General features: G+C 40.0%; 1 protein-coding gene across 4 annotated transcripts in view; it reads right to left on the bottom strand.

Annotated features, from left to right (window-relative positions):
- Positions 1–22206, bottom strand: part of COMMD1 (copper metabolism domain containing 1) — a 230454-nt gene that overhangs the window by 147507 nt on the left and 60741 nt on the right. The window contains exon 2 of one of the 4 annotated variants that reach the window (XM_023202049.2): positions 20062–20078. The exons of 2 other annotated variants lie outside the window; for them this stretch is intronic. The gene's annotated coding sequence lies outside the window, so the exon portion shown is untranslated. Of the gene's footprint in view, positions 1–19963; positions 20079–22206 lie in introns of those variants that run through there. One more of the 4 variants, XM_023202051.2, reaches the window with a different exon arrangement.

Below are 22206 nucleotides of genomic sequence, written 5' to 3'. Positions count from 1 at the left end.
GAGCCAAGATTGCGCCACTGCACTTCAGCCTGGGGGACACAGTAAGACTCCACCTCAAAAAAAAAAAAAAGAAAGAAAGAAAAAAAGTATTATTTTGTATAATATACTTATAATTAAGTAAAATTATTTCCACTGGCACCTTGCTTCACAATATTATGTCACAACTCAGGTAATTTGTATCATTCTTCTTCTCAAATAATATCAAGAGATATCCATTCTGATATAATTTCATCTGTGACAAAAGTTATTTTGGTTGGGTTCCAGTCAATAATATCTTGAACTAGGGTCAATTCATCCAAATTTAGAACAATTAAAAATTAAATGAGAAAATGATTGTGGTTTGGGTTCAAAGTCATCAATTTTCATTTAAAAAATGCTTGAATAGCCACCATAAAATAGATACTGTTCACAGCACACCACTTCCACCTACTGGCAGCCTAAGCTGACAGCCTGGTATACTCATCCTTCATTCTTCTCTCTCTTCCACATCTTGAATCAGTGGTTTTCAACACTGGCTGCACATTAGAATCCTGAAGTACAATTTTAAAATATCAGTGCCCAGCTATTATCCCAGAAATTCTGATTTCTAGGAATTACAGAGTGAAGCCTAAGCATTAGTATTATTTAAAAGTTTCCAAAGTGATTCTGGCAGGCAACAAAGTGTTAAAAACAAATGCTGGCAGTAAAATGAGTTTGAAAAGAAAAAAGAAAAAGAAAAATAAATGCCTGTAACTTTCAGTTGTCAAGTTCTACTGATTGTTACATCTGAAATAATTCTCTAATAATATGTCCCCTCTGGTTTGTCCCTACTAGCTGGTAGAAGCACTCACCATCTTGAACCTAAACTAAGTGTGGACTCCCTCCAGTCTATGTTCTATTACACCATCAAAGTGATATATCTAAAATATAAATATAGGATGCTGGCACTTGCTTGTTTAAAGTTATCCCATGGCTGCCTATTACTTGCTTCAGTGGTGGTCGGGCAGGATGATGTGAAGCACTCTCCTAGGAGGTATAAGATAAGTTGTACATAATATAGTTAGCAGTAGTAGTAGTACAAGCATTGAAGTTTGTACAGATTTTTATAAGTATAAATCAGAGGGTTTTCAAAGTATCCTTATATTAAACAATTACCTCCCTCATTTTAATTGTTTACTTGAATGGAAGAAAAAAAGAAAATTACAAACACAAGAACTCTGCAGGGAACTATATCATGCATGTATTCCTGTCATGCACATGTTAAATGTGTCACAGAGGAATAAAAATTTGAAAACTGATAAAACAGAACAGTGGTTCTCAACCAGGTAGTATTGCCCTCCCAAAGGCACCTGAGAAATGGTGGAGGCTACATTTGGTTTCACAGTGATTGGAAGGAGTGCTGTTGGCATTAAGTGAGCAGGAGCTAGGGATGCTTGGCATCCTTCGATGCCCAAGAAATAGGAGTTGGCAAGCTTTCTATAAAAGTTGTAACCATCTGTGGCATATTCCTCCCCTTTTTGTACAACTCTTTAAAAATGTAAAAACTATTCCTAGCTCATGGGCTATATAAAAACAGGCAGTGTGACCTGTGGGCTGAAGTTTGCAGACCCCTGACCAAGAACATCCCACAGGACAAACAGACCTGGGTCTCACATGACTTTGCAATGTCCCATCTGATACTGTGTGGAAAAACCTGTTTATAATTACTTGAGCCTAGAAAGTATGTATTTTGTTTTACATAAAAAAGTATTTTTTCACGGTTTTAATAAACACCAAATTTTCCAGGAATGCAATTAATACAACTTGTACTTTGACTTGGTTGGAACTTAGCAAACAGGATGTTAAGTATTTTGAAAAATCTCATTACCAGTGACAATATCATTTAAAATATCTTACCTACCAATACAACACATTTTATATACCTGCATTTCTTGCTGTGTATTCACAGTAATTCTATGTACATGTACAAGCATCTGATTAATTCATTACACGTTCTAATGATATAATGCTTAAACATTTATATTTTAAAATATATATTTCAAATTATGTTGTTTTAGATTTCTTATACTTTTCCTTTATGTTACATTTATGACATCACATTAGAAATTATGTGTTGGCCGGGCGCGGTGGCTCACACCTGTAATCCCAGCACTTTGGGAGGCCGAGGAGGGCAAATCACAAGGTCAGGGGATTGAGACCATCCTGGCTAACACAGCGAAACCCTGTCTTACTAAAAATACAAAAAATTAGCCGGGCATGGTGGCGGGTGCCTGTAATCCCAGCTACTCGGAGACTGAGGCAGAAGAATGGCGTGAACCCGGGAGGTGGAGCTTGCAGTGAGCCGAGACTGGGCCACTGCACTCCAGTCTGGGCGACAGAGTGAGACTCCGTCTCAAAAAAAAAAAAAAAAAAAAGAAATTATGTGTTAATTTTATTATATGTGAATTATAATTAAAAGAGTTCCTTTTAAGGATCATCAAGAAGCATTAGAAAATATTTACTATAAAAAAAAGAAACACTGGACTGGATATGTTTGAGAACCACTGAGCATCAAGTTCAAACTCAATGCAACAGGCCCTGGCTTATCTTTTAGTGTCTATTTTATAACTTCTGCCTCCCACACTGGACAGACTCAAACAGCACTAACCTGTTTGTAATTTCCTGACTAGCAATTCCAATATGATGCTTCTATGTGCCTCTGTTCATGCTGTTCTAAATGTTCTGAAATGTCCTATCATCACCTTCATCAGATTAATTGCTATTCACCATTCAAGAGTTAGTTCAAGTATGGCTTCTCCAATACTCCTCCTCTCCTAGTAAGGTAAGTGCCCCCTTTCTCTTCCAAAAATGCCCTAATATCTCTATCCCTGCACTTACCTCAATGAAATGAAATTATGTCAAAAAGTCTATTTGACCCAACAGAGTCTAAACTTTGAGGGCAGGGTCTATGTATCTCTGCAAATATATCATCTAACACCTTGAAGTAGAATTCATATTCCAACAAGCATTCATACTGTATCAATAACATTTTAAATCAAAAATTCTAAATGTTGCAGATCAATATTAAGTCCAGAATTATTTAAAGCTACCAACTTCTTGCTTTACAAAATTCTCTCACATACATTCACAAACCATAAACTTCTTTAAGGTAAGAGTAGAAAATAATTCAGGGTGCTGATTTCTGTTTGCCTAATCTAGCCTAGCAAATTAGCAAGGAGCTCAGAGCCAAAAAAAAAAAAAAAAAAATTTAGGCTAGGATACTAAAGAAACAAAAAGACTTTGAATGAAAAATGAAAATATAATTTATCACTTTTTTTTTCTTTTGAGACAGGATCTTGCTCTATCACCCAGGCTGGAATGCAGTGGCACAATCATGGCTCACTACAGCCTTGCCCTCCTGGGCTCAAGCAATCCTTCCACCTCAGTCTTCCGAGTAGCTGGGACTAAAGGTGTGTACCACCACGCCTGGCATATATATATAATCTTTTGTGTGTGTGTAAAGACAAAGTGATATGGTTTGGCTCTGTGTCCCCATCTAAGTCTCATCTTGTAGCTGCCATAATTCCCACTTGTTGTGAGAGGGACCCAGTGGGAGATAACTGATTCATGAGGGCGGATCTTTCTCGTGCTGTTCTCTTGATAGTGAATAAGTTTCATGAGATTTGATGGTTTTAAAAATGGGAGTTTCCCTGCACAAACTCTTCTCTTATCTATCACCACGTAAGACATGCCTTTTTGCGTTTCACCTTCCACCATGATTGTGAGGCCTCCCCAGTCACGTGAAACTGTAAGTCTAATAAACCTCTTTCTTTTGTACATTACCCAGTCTCAGGTATGTCTTCATCAGCAGCATGAAAACTGACTAATACACAGGGGCTCACTATGTTGCCCAGGCCGGTCCTGAACTCCTAGACTCAAAACAATCCTTCCGCCTCAGCCTCCCAAAATGCTGGGATTACAGGTGTGAGGCAGTGTGCCCAGTCTCTCTGAATTACTTCTTTCAACTCTATGTCAAACTATGATTATCTCTAAATAAAGAGCTAAATTTAAGAAAAAAATCTAGGCCGGGCGCGGTGGCTCAAGCCTGTAATCCCAGCACTTTGGGAGGCCGAGTCGGGCGGATCACGAGGTCAGGAGATTGAGACCATCCTGGCTAACACGGTGAAACCCCATTTCTACTAAAAATACAAAAAACTAGCCAGGCGAGGTGGCGGGCGCCTGTAGTCCCAGCTACTCGGGAGGCTGAGGCAGGAGAATGGCGTAAACCCGGGAGGCGGAGCTTGCAGTGAGCTGAGATCCGGCCACTGCACTCCAGCCTGGGCCACAGAGCCAGACTCCGTCTCAAAAAAAAAAAAAAGAAAGAAAGAAAAAAAATCTATAAGAAATTCTCTGACCTCTAGATTTAAATTCTAAGTCTTCGATATGGTTTACAAGAAGACTCACAGTCAGGAAACTTCTCCCCTTCTCTAGCTTCATTTCTCTTCATATCCCCCTACCTCTTAAAATCTTCTAATCATTTGTTCTTCCTACCATCGCTATTGAGCTCCTTTTAGCTCCTAAGTGTGCATTCTATCTCTATCCTCTTGGCCTTTGCCTAGGCTGTTCTTTCTGCCTAGAAAATCTTAGTTGCTATTCCTTTATCCCCTTACCTTGTTGACACCACCTCTTTCTTCAGGCTTCGACATAGATCTTACTTTTTACATGAAGTCTTTCCTTAACTCCCAAATCTGGGACAGGGGCCTCCTTCTAGATTGCCTAGTAAACCAGTGGTATTTATTAAAATTCAGGGTAGCTGCCAGGCCTATATCTTGCTCCAAAGGTCATTGCCTTCTTATTTAATATTTAATCCCCAAGGTCTACAAAACTGACTGGAACATAGTAGGTGCTCTATAAATACATGTTGAAGGGAAAGCAAAACTATGGAATACAGTGAAAAGATCAATAGTTGCCTGGGTGTAGTGGCTCATGCCTATAATCCCAGCACTTTGGGAGGCCGACATGGGCGGATCACTTGAGGTCAGGAGTTCCAGACCAGCCTGGCTCACATGGTAAAACCCAACTCTATTAAAAAAACACACATAAAAAATTAACCAGGCATGGTGGTGTATGCCTGTAATCCCAGCTACTCAGGAGGCTGAGGCAGGAGAATCGCTTGAACCCAGGAGGCGGAGGTTGCAGTGAGCCGAGATTGTGTCACTGCACTACAACCTGGGTGACCGAGTGAAACTCCATCTAAAAAAAAAAAAAAAAAAAAAAATCAATAGCTGCCAGGGTTTGGGGGCAGGGGAATGGAGAGATAATAGGTGGATCCCAGAGATTTTTGGACATTGAAACCAATCTGTATGATACTATATGCCAGATGCATGTCATTATACATATGTCAAAACCCACAGAAGTTACAATATCAAGCATGTACCCTAAGATAAATTATAGACTTTGGGTAGTAATCATGTGCCAATCTTGGTCCACCCATTGTTTAACAAATGTACCAGTCTAGGCCCTGGAAGGCAGAGCAAGATGGCCAAACAGAAGCCTCCACCAATCATCCTCCCTGTCAGAACACCAAATACGACATCTACATAAAAAAGCACTTTCACAAGAACCAAAAATCAGGTGAGTGATCACAATACCTGGTTTTAACTTCATATTGCAGAAAAACAAACTGAAGTGGGTAGGAGAAGTCCTTGAATTTCTGACACCACCCTTCCCCCATCCCCCAGCAGCAGCCAACTAGAGAGAATCTGTATGTTTGGGAGAGGGAGAGTGAAGCAATTGTGGGGCTTTACATTGGAACTTGGTGCTGCCAACACCAGGCAGAACTCAGCCAGTGTCCACAGAGGGTGCATTTAGATTGGCTCTAGTCAAAGCGGGATTGCTCATCTCAGAAGCCAGAACTTGAGTTCAGCAAGCCTCACCACAGAAGGCTAAAGAGCTCTGGGGTCCTCAATAAACAAAAGGCATTCTAGGCCACAAGGACTGAAACTTATAGGAAAGTCTAAAAGCTGTGCTGGGATCAGAGCCAGCAGAGTCAGGGGACACATGACCTAGTAAGACACCAGCTGGGGTGGCTAAGGGAATGCCTGCATCACCCCTCTGCCAACCCCAGGCAGCACAGCTCACAGCTTCAAAAGAGACTCCTTCCTTCAACTTGAGAGAAAACAGTAAAGAAGACTTTGTTTTGCAACTTGGACACCAGCTCAGCCAAAGTAGAACAGTGTACCAATCAGAGTCGTGAGGCCCCCACTCCAGGCCCTAGCTCCTGGACATTTCTAGACAAACCATGGGCCAGATGGGAACCAGCTGACATGAAGGGACGGATCCACTCCTGGTGGGATTCATCACTGCTGACTAAAGGGCCTTTCAGCCTTGAATAATCCCCAGTGGTAACCAGGTAGAACATGTTGTGGGCCTTGAGTGAGACTATGAAACATGCTGGCTTCAGGTGTGACCTACCACATTCCCAGCTGTGGTGGCTATGGGGAGAGACTCCTGCTTGAAAAAAGTAGAGGGGAAAATAAAGGTACCAGCTTAGGTACCAGCTCTGCCACAGTGGAGAAGAGCACCAAACAGACTCGGGGTCCTCAATTTCAGACCTTGGCTCTTAGATGAAATTTCTGGACCTATTCTGGGCCAGAAAGGAGCCCACTGCCAGAAAGGGTGAGTTGCAGGTCTGGAAGCATTCACCACAAGCTGACTGAAAAGTCCTTGGGCCTTAAGTGAACATTGGCAATACTTCCTATGGGCCTATGATGCTGGCAGTCATAGGCAGAGGCTCTCCTGCCTGGGAGAAGGGGAGAAGAGAGTGGGAAAGCATTTGTCCTATGGTTTCGGTGCCAGCTTAGCTGCAGCAGAACAGAGGACCAGGTAGATTCCTAAGGTTTACAAACCAGGCCCTGGCTCCCAGACAGCATCTCTGAAACCTACTAGGGCTCAGGAGAACTCGCCTCTCTGAATGGAAGGACACAAGCCTGGCTGGCTTCACCATCTGCTGATTATGTAGAGTCCTAGGCCCTGAGAGGTAGCCAGGCAGTGGTTACAGTGGGCCTTGGGCAAGACCCAGTGCCATGCTGATTTCAGGTAACCCAGCACAATGCCAGTGGTAGTGGCCACAGAGGTCCTTGTGTTACCCATCCCTCAGCTCCAGGCAGTCCAGCACAGAGAAAGAGATTGTTTGGGAAAAAGGGAAGAGAACAAGAGTCTCTGCCTGGCAATAGAAAGAATTCTTCCAGATCTTATTCAAGACCACCAAGGTGGTACCTCTACAAGTCTGTAAGAACTTCAATGATGTTGGACTTGGGGTGCCCTTAATGCAGATATAACTTAGATCACAACACCCCTGTCCTTTCAAATACCTGGAAAGCATTCCCAAAGAGGATGAGTAAAAACAAGATGTACTAGATGGTGAAGACTATAAGAAACATCTAATTCTTTAATGACTAGACACTAATGAGAATCCACAAGCATCGAGACCATCCAGGAAAACATGACCTCCCAAAATGAACTAAATAAAGCACCAGGGGCCAATCACAGAGAGGCAGAGATATGTAATCCTTCAGGACAGAAAATTCAAAATAGCTGTTTTGAGGAAACTTGAAGAAATGCAAGAGAACATAGAGAAGGAATTCAGAATCTTTCAGATGAATTTAACTACAAAATGGAAATAATTAGAAAGAATCAAAAGGAAATTCTGGAGCTGAAAAATGCAATTGACATAATGAAGAATGGATCAGAGTATCTTAAAAGCAGACTTGATCAAGCAAAAGAAAGAATTAGTGAGCTTGAAGACAGGCTATTTGAAAACACACAGTCAAAGAAAACAAAAAAGAAAAAGAGGCTGGGCACAGTGGCTCATACCTGTAATCCTAGCACTTTGGGAGGCCAAGGTGGGCAGACTGCCTGAGCTCTGGAGTTCAAGACCAGCCTGGGCAACATGGCAAAATGCAGTCTCTAATAAAAATACAAAAAATTAGCCAGGCATGGTGGCGTTTTGAGAATTCCTTGAACCCAGGAGGCAGAGGCTGCAGCAAGCTGAGATCACGCTACTGCACTCCAGCCAGGGTGGCAGAGCAAGACAAGGAAGGAAGGAGGGAAGGAAGGGAGGGAGGGAGGGAGGGAGGGAGGGAAAGAAAAGAAAGAAAAGAGAGAAAAGAAAGAACAAAAAGAAAAAGAATGAAGCACGCCTACAAGATTTAGTAAATACCCTCAAAGGGCATCTCTAAGAGTTACTGGCCTTAGAGAAGGTAAACAGAGACACAGCTGTAGAAAGTTTATCCAAAGGAATAATAGCAGACAACATCCCCAACCTAGACTATGCAAGAACAAGAAGGTTACAGAACATCAAGCAGATTTAACGCAAAGAAGACTGCCTCAAGGCATTTAGTAATTACGGTCCTGAAAGTCAAGAATAAAGAAAGGATCCTAAAAGCAGCAAGAGAAAAGAAACAAATAACATGCAATGGAGTTCCAACACATCTGGCAGCAGGCTTTTCAGTGGAACCCTTACAATCTCACGCCAGGTAAGACTGGCATGACCAAGTGCTGAAGGAAAAAATAAAATAGAAAAACTTTAAACCAGAATAGTAATCTCTGGAGAAAATATCCATCAAACATGAAGAGGAAATAGATTTTCCCAAACAAAAGCTGCAGGATTTCATCAACACCAGACCTGTCCTACAAGAAATGCTAAAGGGAATTCTTCAGTCTGAAAGGAAAGGATGTTAATGAGCAATAAGAAATCATCTGAAGGTACAAAACTCACTGGTAATAGTAAGTATATGAAAAAACACAGAATATTATAATACTGTATTGGGGTGTATGAACTACTCATAATGTGAGTAGAAAGACTAAAAGATGATGCAATCAAAAACAATAACTACAACAACATTTCAAGACATAGTACAATAAAATATAAAATAGAAACAAAAAACAGCTAAAAAGCAGGGAGACAAAGAGTTTTTACTAGTTTTCTTTTTGCTTGTTTACGTATGCTATCAATGCTAAGTTGTCGTCAGTTTAAAATAATGGGATATAAGATATTATTTGCAAGCTCATGGTAACCTCAAATCTAAAAACTGTGATATAAGGGATACAGAAAAAAATAAAAAGATATTAAAACATACCATCAAAGAAAATCATGTGCACTAAAAAGAAGAAGGAAGAAAAAAAGGGAGAGAAGACCACAAAACAACCAGAAAACAAATAACAAAATGGCAGGAGCAAGTCCTTACTTATCAATAGTAACACTGAATGTAAATGAACCAAACTCTCCAATCAAAAGACACAGAGTGGCCGAATGGATTAAAAAAATAAGATCCAATGATCTGTAGCGGAAAAGAAACACACTTCACCTATAAAGACATACACACACTAAAAATAAAGGAATAGGAAAAGATATTCCAGGCAAATAGAAACCAAAAGGTGCAGGAGTAGCTATACTTATATCAGACAAAATGGATTTCAAGATAAAAACTACAAAAGAGACAAAAAAAAAAGTCATTACATGATAAAAGAGCCAATTCAGCAAAACAATAAAACAATTTTAAAAATATATGCACCTGACACTGGAACACCCAGATACATAAAGCAAATATTATTAGAGCTAAAGAGACAGATCCCAATACAATAATAGCTGGAGACTTCAACATCCCACTTTCAGCATCAGACAGATCATCCAGACAAAACTCAACAAAGAAACATTTGACTTCATCTGCACTATAGACCAAATGGACCTAATAGATTGTACAGAACATTTCATCCAATAGCTACAGAATATATACTCTTTTTCCCCAGCACATGAATCATTCTCCAGGACAGATCACATGTTAGGTTACAAGCCAAGTCTAAAAAACATTCAAAAAACTGAAATAGGCCGGGCGCAGTGGCTCAAGCCTGTAATCCCAGCACTTTGGGAGGCCGAGGCGGGTGGATCACGAGGTCAGGAGATCAAGACCATCCTGGCTAACATGGTGAAACCCCGTCTCTACTAAAAATACAAAAAACTAGCCGGGCGTGGTGGCGGGCGCCTGTAGTCCCAGCTACTCGGAGGCTGAGGCGGGAGAATGGCGTGAACCCGTAAGGCGGAGCTTGCAGTGAGCCGAGATTGCGCTGCTGCACTCCAGCCTGGGCGACACAGCAAGACTCCGTCTCAAAAAAACAAAAAACAAAAAACAAAAAACTGAAATAATATCAAGTATCTTCTTTAACCACAATGGAAAAAAACTAGAAATCAGTAACAAGAGGAATTTTGGAAACTATACAAACATACAGAAATTAAACAATGCGCTGCAGAATGACCACTGGGTCAATAAAGAGATTAAGAAGGAAATTTAAAAATTTCTTGAAACAATAATGGAAAAACAACAGGTTGAGCATGGTGGCGAATGTCTGTAATCCAAACACTTTGGGATGCCAAGGCAGGTGGATCACCTGAGGTCAGGAGTTCGAGATCAACCTGGCCAACAAGGAGAAACCCCGTCTCTACTAAACACACAAAAAATTAGCTGGGTGTGGTGGCACACACCTGTAATCCCAGCCACTCAGGAGGCTGAGGTGGGAGAATCGCTTGAACCTGGGAGGCGGAGGTTGCAGTGAGCCAAGATCACACCACTGTACTCCAGCCTGGGCAACAGAGCGAGACTCTGTCTCAAACAACAACAACAACAGCAACGACAACCCAAAATCTACAGGCTACAGTGAGAGCAGTACTAAGGAAGAAGTTTATACCTGTAAGTGCCCATGTCAAAAAGAGGAAAAATTTCAAATAAACAATCTAATGATGCATCTTAAAGTATTAGAAAAACAAGAGCAAACCAAAACCTAAGTCAGTAGAAGCAAAGAAATAATAAAGATCAGAGCAAAAATAAATGAAGTTGAAATGAAGAAAACTATACCAAAGAGCAACAAAATGCAGTTGGCTTTTTGAAAAGATAAATAAGACTGACAAGCCTTTAGCCAAACTAAGAAAATACAAGATTCATATAAATAAAATCAGAGATAAAAAAGGAAACATTACAACTGATACCACAGAAATGGAAGGATCATTAGAGGCTACTGTGAACAACCATATGCCAATAAATTGGACAATCTAGAAGAAATGGATAAATTCCTAGACACATATAACCAACGAAGACTGAACAATGAAGAAATCCAAAACCTGAACACACCAATAACAAGTAACAAGATGAGCATGCATTAAAAGCTGTGATAGACCGGGAGCAGTGGCTCACGCTTGTAATCCCAGCACTATGGGAGGCCGAGGCAGTCGGATCACGAGCTCAGGAGATGGAGACCATCCTGGCTAACATGGTGAAATCCCGTCTCTACTAAAAATACAAAAAATTAGCCAGGTGTGGTGGTACGCACCTGTAGTCCTAGCTACTCAGGAGTTCAAGACCAGCCTGACCAATATGGTGAAACTCCATCTCTACTAAAAATACAAAAATTAGCCCGGGGGTGGTGATGTGCACCACCACACCGGGCCCAATGTCAACTTTAATATCAAAGCAAAACAACTCTGTATTTTTACCTAGTAGTAATACATCAATAATACAGACCTAATGGAAATATGTCTACAAAAAAGAAACTACAGAATACCTTTAGAAACAATTGGGTTTCAAATGCATTTTTAAAAATTAGCAGACTGGCCAGCCACAGGGGCTCACGCCTGTAATCCCAGCACTTTGGGAGGCTGAGGCGGGCAGATCACCTAAGGTCAGGAGTTCGAGACCAGCCTGACCAACATGAAGAAACCCTGTCTCTACTAAAAATACAAAATTAGCCAGGCGTGGTGGCACATGCCTGTAATCCCAGCTACTCAGGAGGCTGAGGCACAAGAATCACTTGAACTCAGGAGGCGGAGGTTGTGGTGAGCCGAGATTATGCCACTGCACTCCAGCCTGGGCAAAAAGAGCGAAACTGTCTCAAAAAAAAAAAAAAAAAATTAGCAGACTTTATTTTTTACAGCAATCTTAGACTCATAATAAAATTGAGCTCAAAACTACAGAGTTCCAAAAGACCCTCCCAAACACACACAGACACAGCTTACCCCACCATTAATATCCCACATCATGGCCAGATGCGGTGGCTCACATCTGTAATCCCAGGACTTTGGAAGGCCGAGGTGGGCGGATCACGAGGTGAGGAGTTCGAGGCCAGCCTAGCCAACATGGTGAAACCCCCACCTCTACTAAAAATAGAAACAATTCGCTGGGCGTGGTGGCAGGCGCCTGTAATCCCAGCTACTCTGGAGGCTGAGGCAGGAGAATCACTTGAACCTGGGAGGCAGAGGTTCCAGTGAGCCAAGACCACACCACTGTACCCCAGCCTGGACAACAGAGCAAGACTCTGACTAAAAATAATAATAATAATAATAATAATAATAATAATAATAATAATCCCACATCACTGTGGTACATTTGTTACAATGGATGAACCAATACCGACACATCATTATTTACCAAAGCCTATAGTTTATATTGTGGTTTACTACTAAAAATCCTGTGTTCCACCTCTTCATCTCTCCCTTTTACTCCCACTATAGTAGTACGTAAATGTTACTTAGATTTAGTTGATTAATCATCCTCTTCAGTTCAGCTATATCCTTGGTGATTTTTTGCCTGCTACATCTATCCATTACTGATAGGAGTGCTGAAGACTTCAACTATAACTTCTCTTGCTCTGAAGTCTGTTCAGTCTGAAATTAATGTAGATACTCCCACTTCCTCTTGGTTAGTGTCAGCATGGTGTATCTTTATCTTTTTTATATCTATGTTCTTTGCATTTAAAATGGGTTATTTATAGACAACATATAGTTAGTTGGGTATTTGTCTTTTGATTCACTCTGACAGTATGTATTTTTTTCTTTTTTTAGTTACTCTATTAACTGACTTATTTTCCTTTTTTTTTTTAAGCTACCCTAGTATGCATTTTAACTGGTATAAAACACATGAGATGCAAAAAACAATAGAACTGCAAATAAAAACTGACAGATCCACTTTTATAGTTAGAGAATTCAATACCCTTCTATCAGTAATTGACAGATCAAGTAGGCAGAACATAGTTGAAATGAACACCACTACTAATCATCTGGATCTAATTCATATCTACAAAATACTTCATCCAACAGTAGCAGAAGATGCATCATTCTCAACCTCACATAGAACAATGACGAAGACAGACCACATTCTGGGCCATAAAACACCTCTTAACAACTGTAAAAGAATAGAAATCATACAAAGTATGCTCTTAGACCTCAACGAAATTAAACTAGAAAGATGGCTGAAAAACCACACAATACTTGGAGATTAAACAACACATTTTAAAATAATATATAGGTCAAAGAAGAAATGTAGAGAAATTTTTAAATATTTTGAACTAAATAAAATGAAAATACAACCTATTTAAATTGTAAAATGCATCAAAAGCAGTGCTTATAAAGAAATTTATGGAAAGATCATATAAGAAAAATCATACAATTCTACCAATAGATGCAGAAAAAGCAACACCAAATGTTGACAAAAATGTGGAACTGGAACTCTCATCCATTACTGGTGGGAGTGGAAAATGGAAGAGCCACTTTGGACAAAACTCTGACAGTTTCTTAAGAAACTAAACATACCCTTACCATATGCATACGATCCAGCACTCTCCTTGGTGCCTCCCGAAATTAGTTGAAAAACTACATCCACACAAAAACGTGTACATGATTTTTGACAGTAGTTTTATTCATAATTGCCAAAAGTTAGAAGCAACCAAAATGTCCTTCAGTAGGTGAACAGATAAATAAAACTGGAGTATATCCAGACAAAGAAATATTATTTGGTACTAAAAAGAAATGAGCTTATCTAAGAGTTCCCAAAGAGAAAAATTAGTGACAAATAATTAAAACACAAAAAAAGAAAGAAATGAGCTATCAAGGCATGAAAGGCCAGGAAAGAATTTTAAATGCATATAATTCAGTGAAAGAAGCCAGTCTAAAAAGGCTATATATTGTATGATTCCATCTAGATGACAATCTAGAAAAGGCAAAACTGTGAAGATAGTAAAGAGATCAGTGATTGCCAAAGGTTCAGGAAGGAGGAGGGAGGGAAAAAAAATAGCTGAAGCACAGAGTGAACCCTAATGTAAAAAATGGACTTTAATTAATAATAACATATCAGTATTGGGTTATCAATTGTAATTAATCTACCACATCAATGCAATATATTAATAGGGGAAACGGTGCAAGGGGGAGGAAGGGGAGAGGGTTTATGGGAGCTCTCTGTATTTTCCATTCAGTTTTTTCTATAAATCTAAAACTGCTCTAAAAAATAGCCTACTTTAAAAAACTTTTTTTTTTTTTTTGAGATGGAGTCTCGCTCTGTTGCTCAGGCTGGAGTGCAGCGGCATGATCTCAGCTTGCTGCAACCTCTGCCTCCCAGTTTCAAGCAATTATCTGCCTTAGCCTCCTGAGTAGCCAGGATTACAGGCTCCTGCTACCATGCCTGGCTAATTTTTGTATTTTTAGTAGAGATGGGGTTTCATCATCTTCACCAGGTTGGTCTTGAACTCCTGACCTTGTGATCCACCCGCCTCTGCTTCCCAAAGTGCTGGGATTACAGGCATAAGCCACCGTACCAGGCCGGAAAAAACCATTAATAGATACAACATACATGAATTTCATAGATACAATGCTAAATGAAAATAGATTCAGAGTATCTACTGTATAATTCCATTACATAAAGTTCTCTTTTTTGAGATAGTCTCACTCTGTCGCCCAGGCTGGAGTGCAGTGGCTCACTGCAACCTCAGCCTCCCGGGTTCAAGTGATTCTCTTGCCTCAGACTCCTGAGTAGCTGGGATTACAGGCATATGCCACCATATCAGGCTAATTTTTGCATTTTTAGTAGAGACAGGGTTTCACCATGCTTGCCAGGCTGGTCTTGAACTCCTGATCTCAAGTGATCTGCTCACCTCAGCCTCCCAAGTGCTGGGATTACCAGCTTGAGCCGTCGTAACCAGCCCCATTATATGAAGTTCTAGAGCAAGTAAAACTAACCTATGAGAACAGAAATCAGAAGAGTACTTACTTGAGGCAGTGGTGGGGTTGACTGGGAAGAGGTACAAAGGAATTTTCTGGGGTGTTGATAGGATGATGGGATAACAGGTGTGTGGATTATACAGATATACACATTTTTAGAATTCAAACTGAAGACTTAAGTACTATCATATACAAATGGCACTTGATTTTTTTTTTTTTTTTTTTTTTTTTTTTGAGACGGAGTCTCGCTCTGTCGCCCAGGCTGGAGTGCAGTGGCCGGATCTCAGCTCACTGCAAGCTCCGCCTCCCGGGTTTACGCCATTCTCCTGCCTCAGCCTCCTGAGTAGCTGGGACTACAGGCACCCGCCACCTCGCCCGGCTAGTTTTTTGTATTTTTAGTAGAGATGGGGTTTCACCGTGTTAGCCAGGATGGTCTCGAACTCCCGACCTCGTGATCCACCCGTCTCGGCCTCCCAAAGTGCTGGGATTACAGGCTTGAGCCACCGCACCCGGCCGGCACTTGATTTTTTAAATAGCAAAAAATAAAAATAACCTCTTACACAAAAGAACACCATTCTTCAAATTCAGATCAAAGACTGAGATTTTGCAAAGCAAAATACATACTACTGACATACTACATACTGACATACTACTGACATGCAAAGCATACTGCTAACAAAACAGTATGAAAAATATGTAAGAAGGCTGGGTGCAGTGGCTCATGCCTGTAATCCCAGCACTTTGGGAGGCCGAGATGGGCGGATCACGAGGTCAGGAGATCGAGACCATCCTGGTTAACACAGTGAAACCCCGTCTCTACCAAAAAATACAAAAAGCTAGCCGGGCGTGGTGGCGGGCGCCTGTAGTCCCAGCTACTTGGGAGGCTGAGGCAGGAGAACAGTGTGAACCCGGGAGGCAGAGCTTGCAGTGAGCTGAGATCATGCCACTGTACTCCAGCCTGGGCGACAGAGCGAGACTCCGTCTCAAAAAAAAAAAAAAGAAAAGAAAAGAAAAAGAAAAATATATAAGGAACTCCTTCAAACTGAAAAACAAGAACATAGAAATCTGACCAAACATATGAAGAGACAAGTCATAGAGGAGGAAACCTAAATGATAAATAAGTGAAAATATTTATTAGCTCAGCCTAATAATCAAGACAATGACAATTAATATAATTTCCCCTCCATTATACTGGCAAAAATAAAATGCCCCACAGTAGTAAATACTGTTTCTCCACATTCTCACCAGCATCTCTCAAATACTGTTGTTGGAAATATAACATTTTGGAGATTATCTACCAAATTTTGGCATTAACTATAAAAATTTAAGATTTATCTATTTTAGCCGGGCGCGGTGGCTCAAGCCTGTAATCCCAGCACTTTGGAAGGCTGAGACGGGCGGATCACCAGGTCAGGAGATCGAGACTATCCTGGCTAACCCGGTGAAACCCCGTCTCTACTAAAAAATACAAAAAGCTAGCTGGGCAAGGTGGTGGGCGCCTGTAGTCCCAGCTACTCGGGAGGCTGAGGCAGGAGAATGGCGTAAACCCGGGAAGCGGAGCTTGCAGTGAGCTGAGATCCAGCCACTGCACTCCAGCCTGGGCGACAAGAGTGAGACTCCGTTTCAAAAAGGAAAAAAAAAAAAGATTTATATATTTTAGAACAAAGCAACTCCTCTGCAATGTAAAAACCTTAGAGGAACTCTTGTTATCTAGGGACTACGAGTTCCTGTACAAAAATGGTTATTGCAGCAATGTTGATAACAGCAACAAATTAGAATTAACCCAAATGTCCAAAACAAAAAAGTGAATAGTGACGGCCAAACAATGGACTAGAATACACTAAACAAATCAGAACTGTATCTATCAGCATGGATAAAGCACAAACACCAAAGTTGAACAATAATAACAAAAAAAGCAAATTGCAGACAAATACACAAAGTAGTATTTCCTATAAGTATACTACTTAAATGAAATTTTATAAGGGCCAGGCGTGGAGGCTCACACCTGTAATCCCAACACTTTGGGTGGCCGAGGTGGGCAGATCACTCCTAACTGAGGTTAGGAGTTTGGGACCAGCCTGGTCAACATGACGAAACCCAGTCTCTACTAAAAAACAAACAAACCAAAGAAATTTTGTAAGATGAAAAATACTATAAACATATTTGAATATGTGAACAAATATATGAAATTATGCATGAGACTGATAAGCACCTAATTCATGAGAGTTTTGAGGAGTGCTGACCAGGTATTTTGTAGAAGGTCCCTCAACTGAGATTTGCTTGATGTTTGCCTCCTGGTTAGACTAAGGTTATGTGTTTTGGGGAGAAAGAGCACAGAGATAAAGTGCCATTCGCATCCCACTACATCAAGGATATGTGCTATCAACATGGCTTATGGTTGCTAATCTTGATCACCTGGCCGAGACAGTGCCTGTCAGGTTTCTCTGCTGTAAAATGCTTTTTTCCCCTTTTCATACCCTACTTCTTAGAAGGAAGTCATTACACACAACCCACCCATAAGAATAGGGAGTTATGCACCACCTCCTTGGAGGCAAAGTATCTACATAAATTATTTGAAATTATTTTGTTCAGGTCTATAATATATTAAAACAAGCAAAAACGATCTGAGACTTCTTGCTTCCCACCTCCACACAAAAAGGGAAAGAAAAATAATAGCAGCAGTATAATTAGAGATCATTTTTATTTTCTTCATTTTTCATCAGTCCCTAAATTTTCTTTAATGAGAATTTTCTACTTAGATAATGAGATTTGTTTAAACTATGTCTACAGTTATTATAATCTTAGAATTATTTATCTCAGCAGTTTTTTTGCTTGTTTGTTTTTCTAAACAGAGTCTTGTTCTGTCACTCAAGCTGGAGTACAGTGGCATGATCTCCGCTCACCACAACCTCCGCCTCCTGGGCTCAAGCAATCTTCTTACCTTAGCCTCCCGAGCGGCTGGAACTAAAGACATGTGCCACCACACTTGGCTAAATTTTTAAATTTTTTTGTAGAGACGAAGTCTCACTATATTGCCAAAGCTGATCTCGAACTCCTGGACTCAAGTGATCCTCCCTGCTTGGCCTCCCAAAGCGCCGGGATTACAGGCATGAGCCACCGCTCCCGGCCTCTCTCTCTCCAATTTTGCTCCACATCAAAAAAGTAAAGAAAACTTGCTAATCTAATAAATTTAGCTTAATTTGAAAAATCTTGATTCTTATGATCAAGAATAAATACTGGGAGCTGAGCACAATGACACATGCCTGTAATCCCAGTACTTTAGGAGGCCAAGGCAAAAGGATCACTTAAGCCCAGGAGTTCAAGACTAGCCTGGACAATTGTGGGATATGATGAGGTTTCTCTTCAAATAATCTGATCAATCTTTTATTCTTTAATTCATAGTACCCCCACCCACACCTTTTTTCTCCTTTTTCTCCTTTTTTTCCTTTTTGTTAGATGCCCAGGCACATCACAGTACCAGGCATTATCAGTACCAGCTCACATTCCTTTCCTTATTTGGAAAGAGGACTAACATTCTAGCTCATTACAGACACCCTTCCCCTTCCCCTCCACTTTCTTTTACATGCCCACCCTATCTTAAAAAATCAAATGTTTAGCCAACCGGGATTAGTTTAGATTGTACGACCCGACCCTGGCCAATAAGGAAAGGGTAGAGGGGCAGGACTTGTGTCAGGAATAAAGGCTCTCGTGCCCCTTTGTTCAGATGTGCTCTCACGGCAACTGGCCAAGGAGGCATGCCTCTGTGCAGAAGTAAAATTGTTTTGCTAAGAATCCTTTGTTCAAGTGTTCAATTTCCTTAGGATTTTGAACACTATCCCTAACAACAATATAGTAAAACTGTGTCTCTACAAAAAATACAAAAATTAGCCAGGCATGGCGGCACATGCCTGTAGTCCCAGCTACTCGGGAGGCTGAGGTGGAAGGATTGCTTGAGCCCGGGAGATAGGGGCCACAGTGAGCAGTGATTGCACCACTGAACTCCAGCCTGAGCAACAGAGACCCTGTCAGAAACAGACAAACAAAAAAATAATACTGGAGACATGAATTCTATGACTAAAAGGCAATAGTTCTTAAATATACACCAAACGTAACAGATAAATTAATGCAGCCTAATAACTTGTAGCCGTTTTTTTTTTTAACAAACTAGATAAAATATTGTCAAATAAATAACTTCTAGAGTATCTTATTGATCCAAATACAAAACAACCTGGAGTTTAAGTTATCCGATTTTTCCAAGAAAGAAAAAAAATTAATCACAGGAAATATGCTTTATCATGGTCAGTATTTCTAGTAAGTCATACACAGTTGGCCCTCTGCATCTGTGAATTCCACATCTAGGAATTCAACCATCTGACGGCCAAATAGTCAAAATAAAAATCTGTGACTATAATAAACATGTACCAACCTTTTATTCTTATCATTATTCCCTAAACAATACAGTATAACAAGTATTTACATAGCATTTGTTGTTTTAGGTATTGTAAGTAATCTGGAGATAATTTAAAGTATATGGGAGACTGTATTTTGGTTATATGCAAATACTATACTATTTTATATCAGAGACTTGAGCATCTGAGGATTTTGGAAGTCCTAGAACTAATTCCCTATGGACACTAAGGGACAACTGCATATCCTTTTTAATACTTTTTTTAAATGCAGAAAACTCTTGTACACAAATAATATATTTATCATTCTTCTTTTTTTCTTTTTTTTTGAGATGGAATTTCACTCTTATTGCCCAGGCTGGAATGCAGTGGTGCGATCTCAGCGCACTGAGACCTCCACCTCCCAGGTTCGAGTGATTCCCCTGCCTCAGCCTCCCAAGTAGCTAGGATTACAGGCGCCCACCACCACACCCGGCTAATTTTTTGTATTTTTACTAGAGATGCGGTTTCATTCTATTGGCCAGGCTGGTCTCGAACTCCTGACTTCAGGTGATCCACCTACCTTGGCCTCCCAAAGTGCTGGGATTACAGGCGTAAGCCACTGTGCCCAGCGTTATCATTATTCTCCTTCTGCTTGGAAATATCTCTTTTTCCACTTACACGGGAAGTTTTTAACACTGCAAGAAAAAAAAAAAAAACATATTGCTGGATTGTACCAAGGAAGTTGTCTGAATAAAGGATAGTTACATGACTGGGTGTAGTGGCTCAGGCCTGTAATCCCAGCATTTTGGGAGGCCGAGGTGGGAGGATCACCGGATGTAGGGAATTCAAGACCAGCCTGACCAACATGAAGAAACTCCGTCTCTACTAAAAATACAAAATTAGCCAGGTGTGGTGGCACATGCCTGTAATCCCAGCTACTAGGGAGGCTGAGGCAGGAGAATCACTTGAACCTGGGAGGTGGAGGTTGTAGTGTGCCGAGATCGTGCCATTGCACTCCAGCCTGGGCAACAAGAGTGAAACTCCACCTCAAAAAAAAGGAAAAAAAAAACAAGGATGTTTCTTCAGTTACTAAGTTATAGCAAGGAAGAAAAAATGACTGGAAATTAAGTAAGATAATACATGAGACATAAATATTTGCTTCTCCAGTCACTTAATGGGAACCAGTAATTAAGAATATCAGAAAGTTATGCACTTCTCCAATTTCCATCAAGTAAACTGGAACACATCACACAGATTTAAATTCATCATGACTTATGAATAAAACAGACTGACAAGCATATAAAGCTACCAAGAACTAACAACAGTTCAATTACTACAAAAAATTCTCACAGTAACCACAAACAAATCTGTAGTTGTCAACAGTTCTGTCAAGGTTCCAAGAACGCGCTATGTCATAATGTCAATTAACCTAATAATCGGAATGTATGTTTTTATGTATTTCTGGTGAGGAATTGAACATTTTTTAAAAAAACAAAACTGGTCCTCAACAGACAGCTTCTTAAATGTAAGAAACACTGCTGTGAGGGTAGACAGATTGGAAGCTTCTGCTATCTTTTCAACTTAGGTCTTCTGCATTTGAAAGTTAAAACACTCGTTTCCTATTAGACTTCATCAACTGGCCCCATTTCTGCCATAATAAAGATCCTGGTTATATTTCGATAAGGGAAAAAGGACATCAAGAAGAAAATAAGATGCTGGCTATGGAAGTCAGGAAGATAAAAGTTACCAAAAATAAGAAAAGAGAAAAAATGTTACTGCCCTTCATGGAAGAGAAAGGAAAATACTTCAAGTTGACAGTAAATTTTTAAAAACCACTGTTGTATATGCCTGGGTCTTCATAGATGGAAAAACAAAACAACGATCTAATATTTTAAATTTCCCAATTTACATAATTTAACAATTTGAAAATACCAAAAGAAGAAACTGTAGCCAAAAGAAGACCTATGGAGTACATAGGCAACTTCATTTCCCACAAGTCTGTATAATTAGTCCTGTTTTTGCCAACCGTGATAAAATAATAAGGCTTCTATTTATCTGATGACCTAGGACATTACTGGAGCCTTTTAACATGAAGTCCAACTTTGCTTCATTTGGCACAGCTAAAAATAGAAGTGAAATGAAATACATTTTAAAGGCAAATTCATATTTCCTATTATTAGATTTAATACACAACCAACTGGTGTTTCAACTGGGTATTACTGCCATATTCTGCATGCTAATTTAACAAATTTACATAATTTTAAAAAAGAAATTTATTTGGTTTCATAAGTAAAATCTGGCCAAGGACAGACTCACCTCTGGATGGCTTTCAAAGCTCAATGATTCCATGTGCACCTACTATGTAATAATCATCATGCAAAGAAATTTCCAGTTTACTAGATGCTGTAATGACCTATGAAGGACAGGCAGTTTAACAGTAAACCAAGCCCCAAATCTGGCGATAGGTGGAAATGGGAAAAAAAGAGTACACAGTATTAGATTTGGTGTGGACTCTGGTTAAATATATCCATAGCATGTAACAGAACACCTATGACAACTGAAGATTGAATATTCACAATTTCAAAATAGTCTCAAGCAACTGGGAACAGCTCTGACGTATAGAAAATGACCATTGTGCTCAGATATAAATTTGAATCATGTGTACTAGGAGGTATGTTTAGCTATAAACCTAGCCAACTTCCCAGCATATTCAAGGAAGCTTTATAGAATCAACTTGCATCATTAATGAAATCAAGCCTTGATACTTCAATATCAGTAACACTTTTGTGTATGTCTGAAAATCCTTTAAAAAGTTTTTTCTTA

This window comes from Piliocolobus tephrosceles, chromosome 15 (genome assembly GCF_002776525.5).
Source record: "Piliocolobus tephrosceles isolate RC106 chromosome 15, ASM277652v3, whole genome shotgun sequence".
Taxonomy (NCBI): domain Eukaryota; kingdom Metazoa; phylum Chordata; class Mammalia; order Primates; family Cercopithecidae; genus Piliocolobus; species Piliocolobus tephrosceles.
Note: the sequence above shows the minus strand (reverse complement) of the source record. Positions and strands in the feature narration are given on the sequence as shown.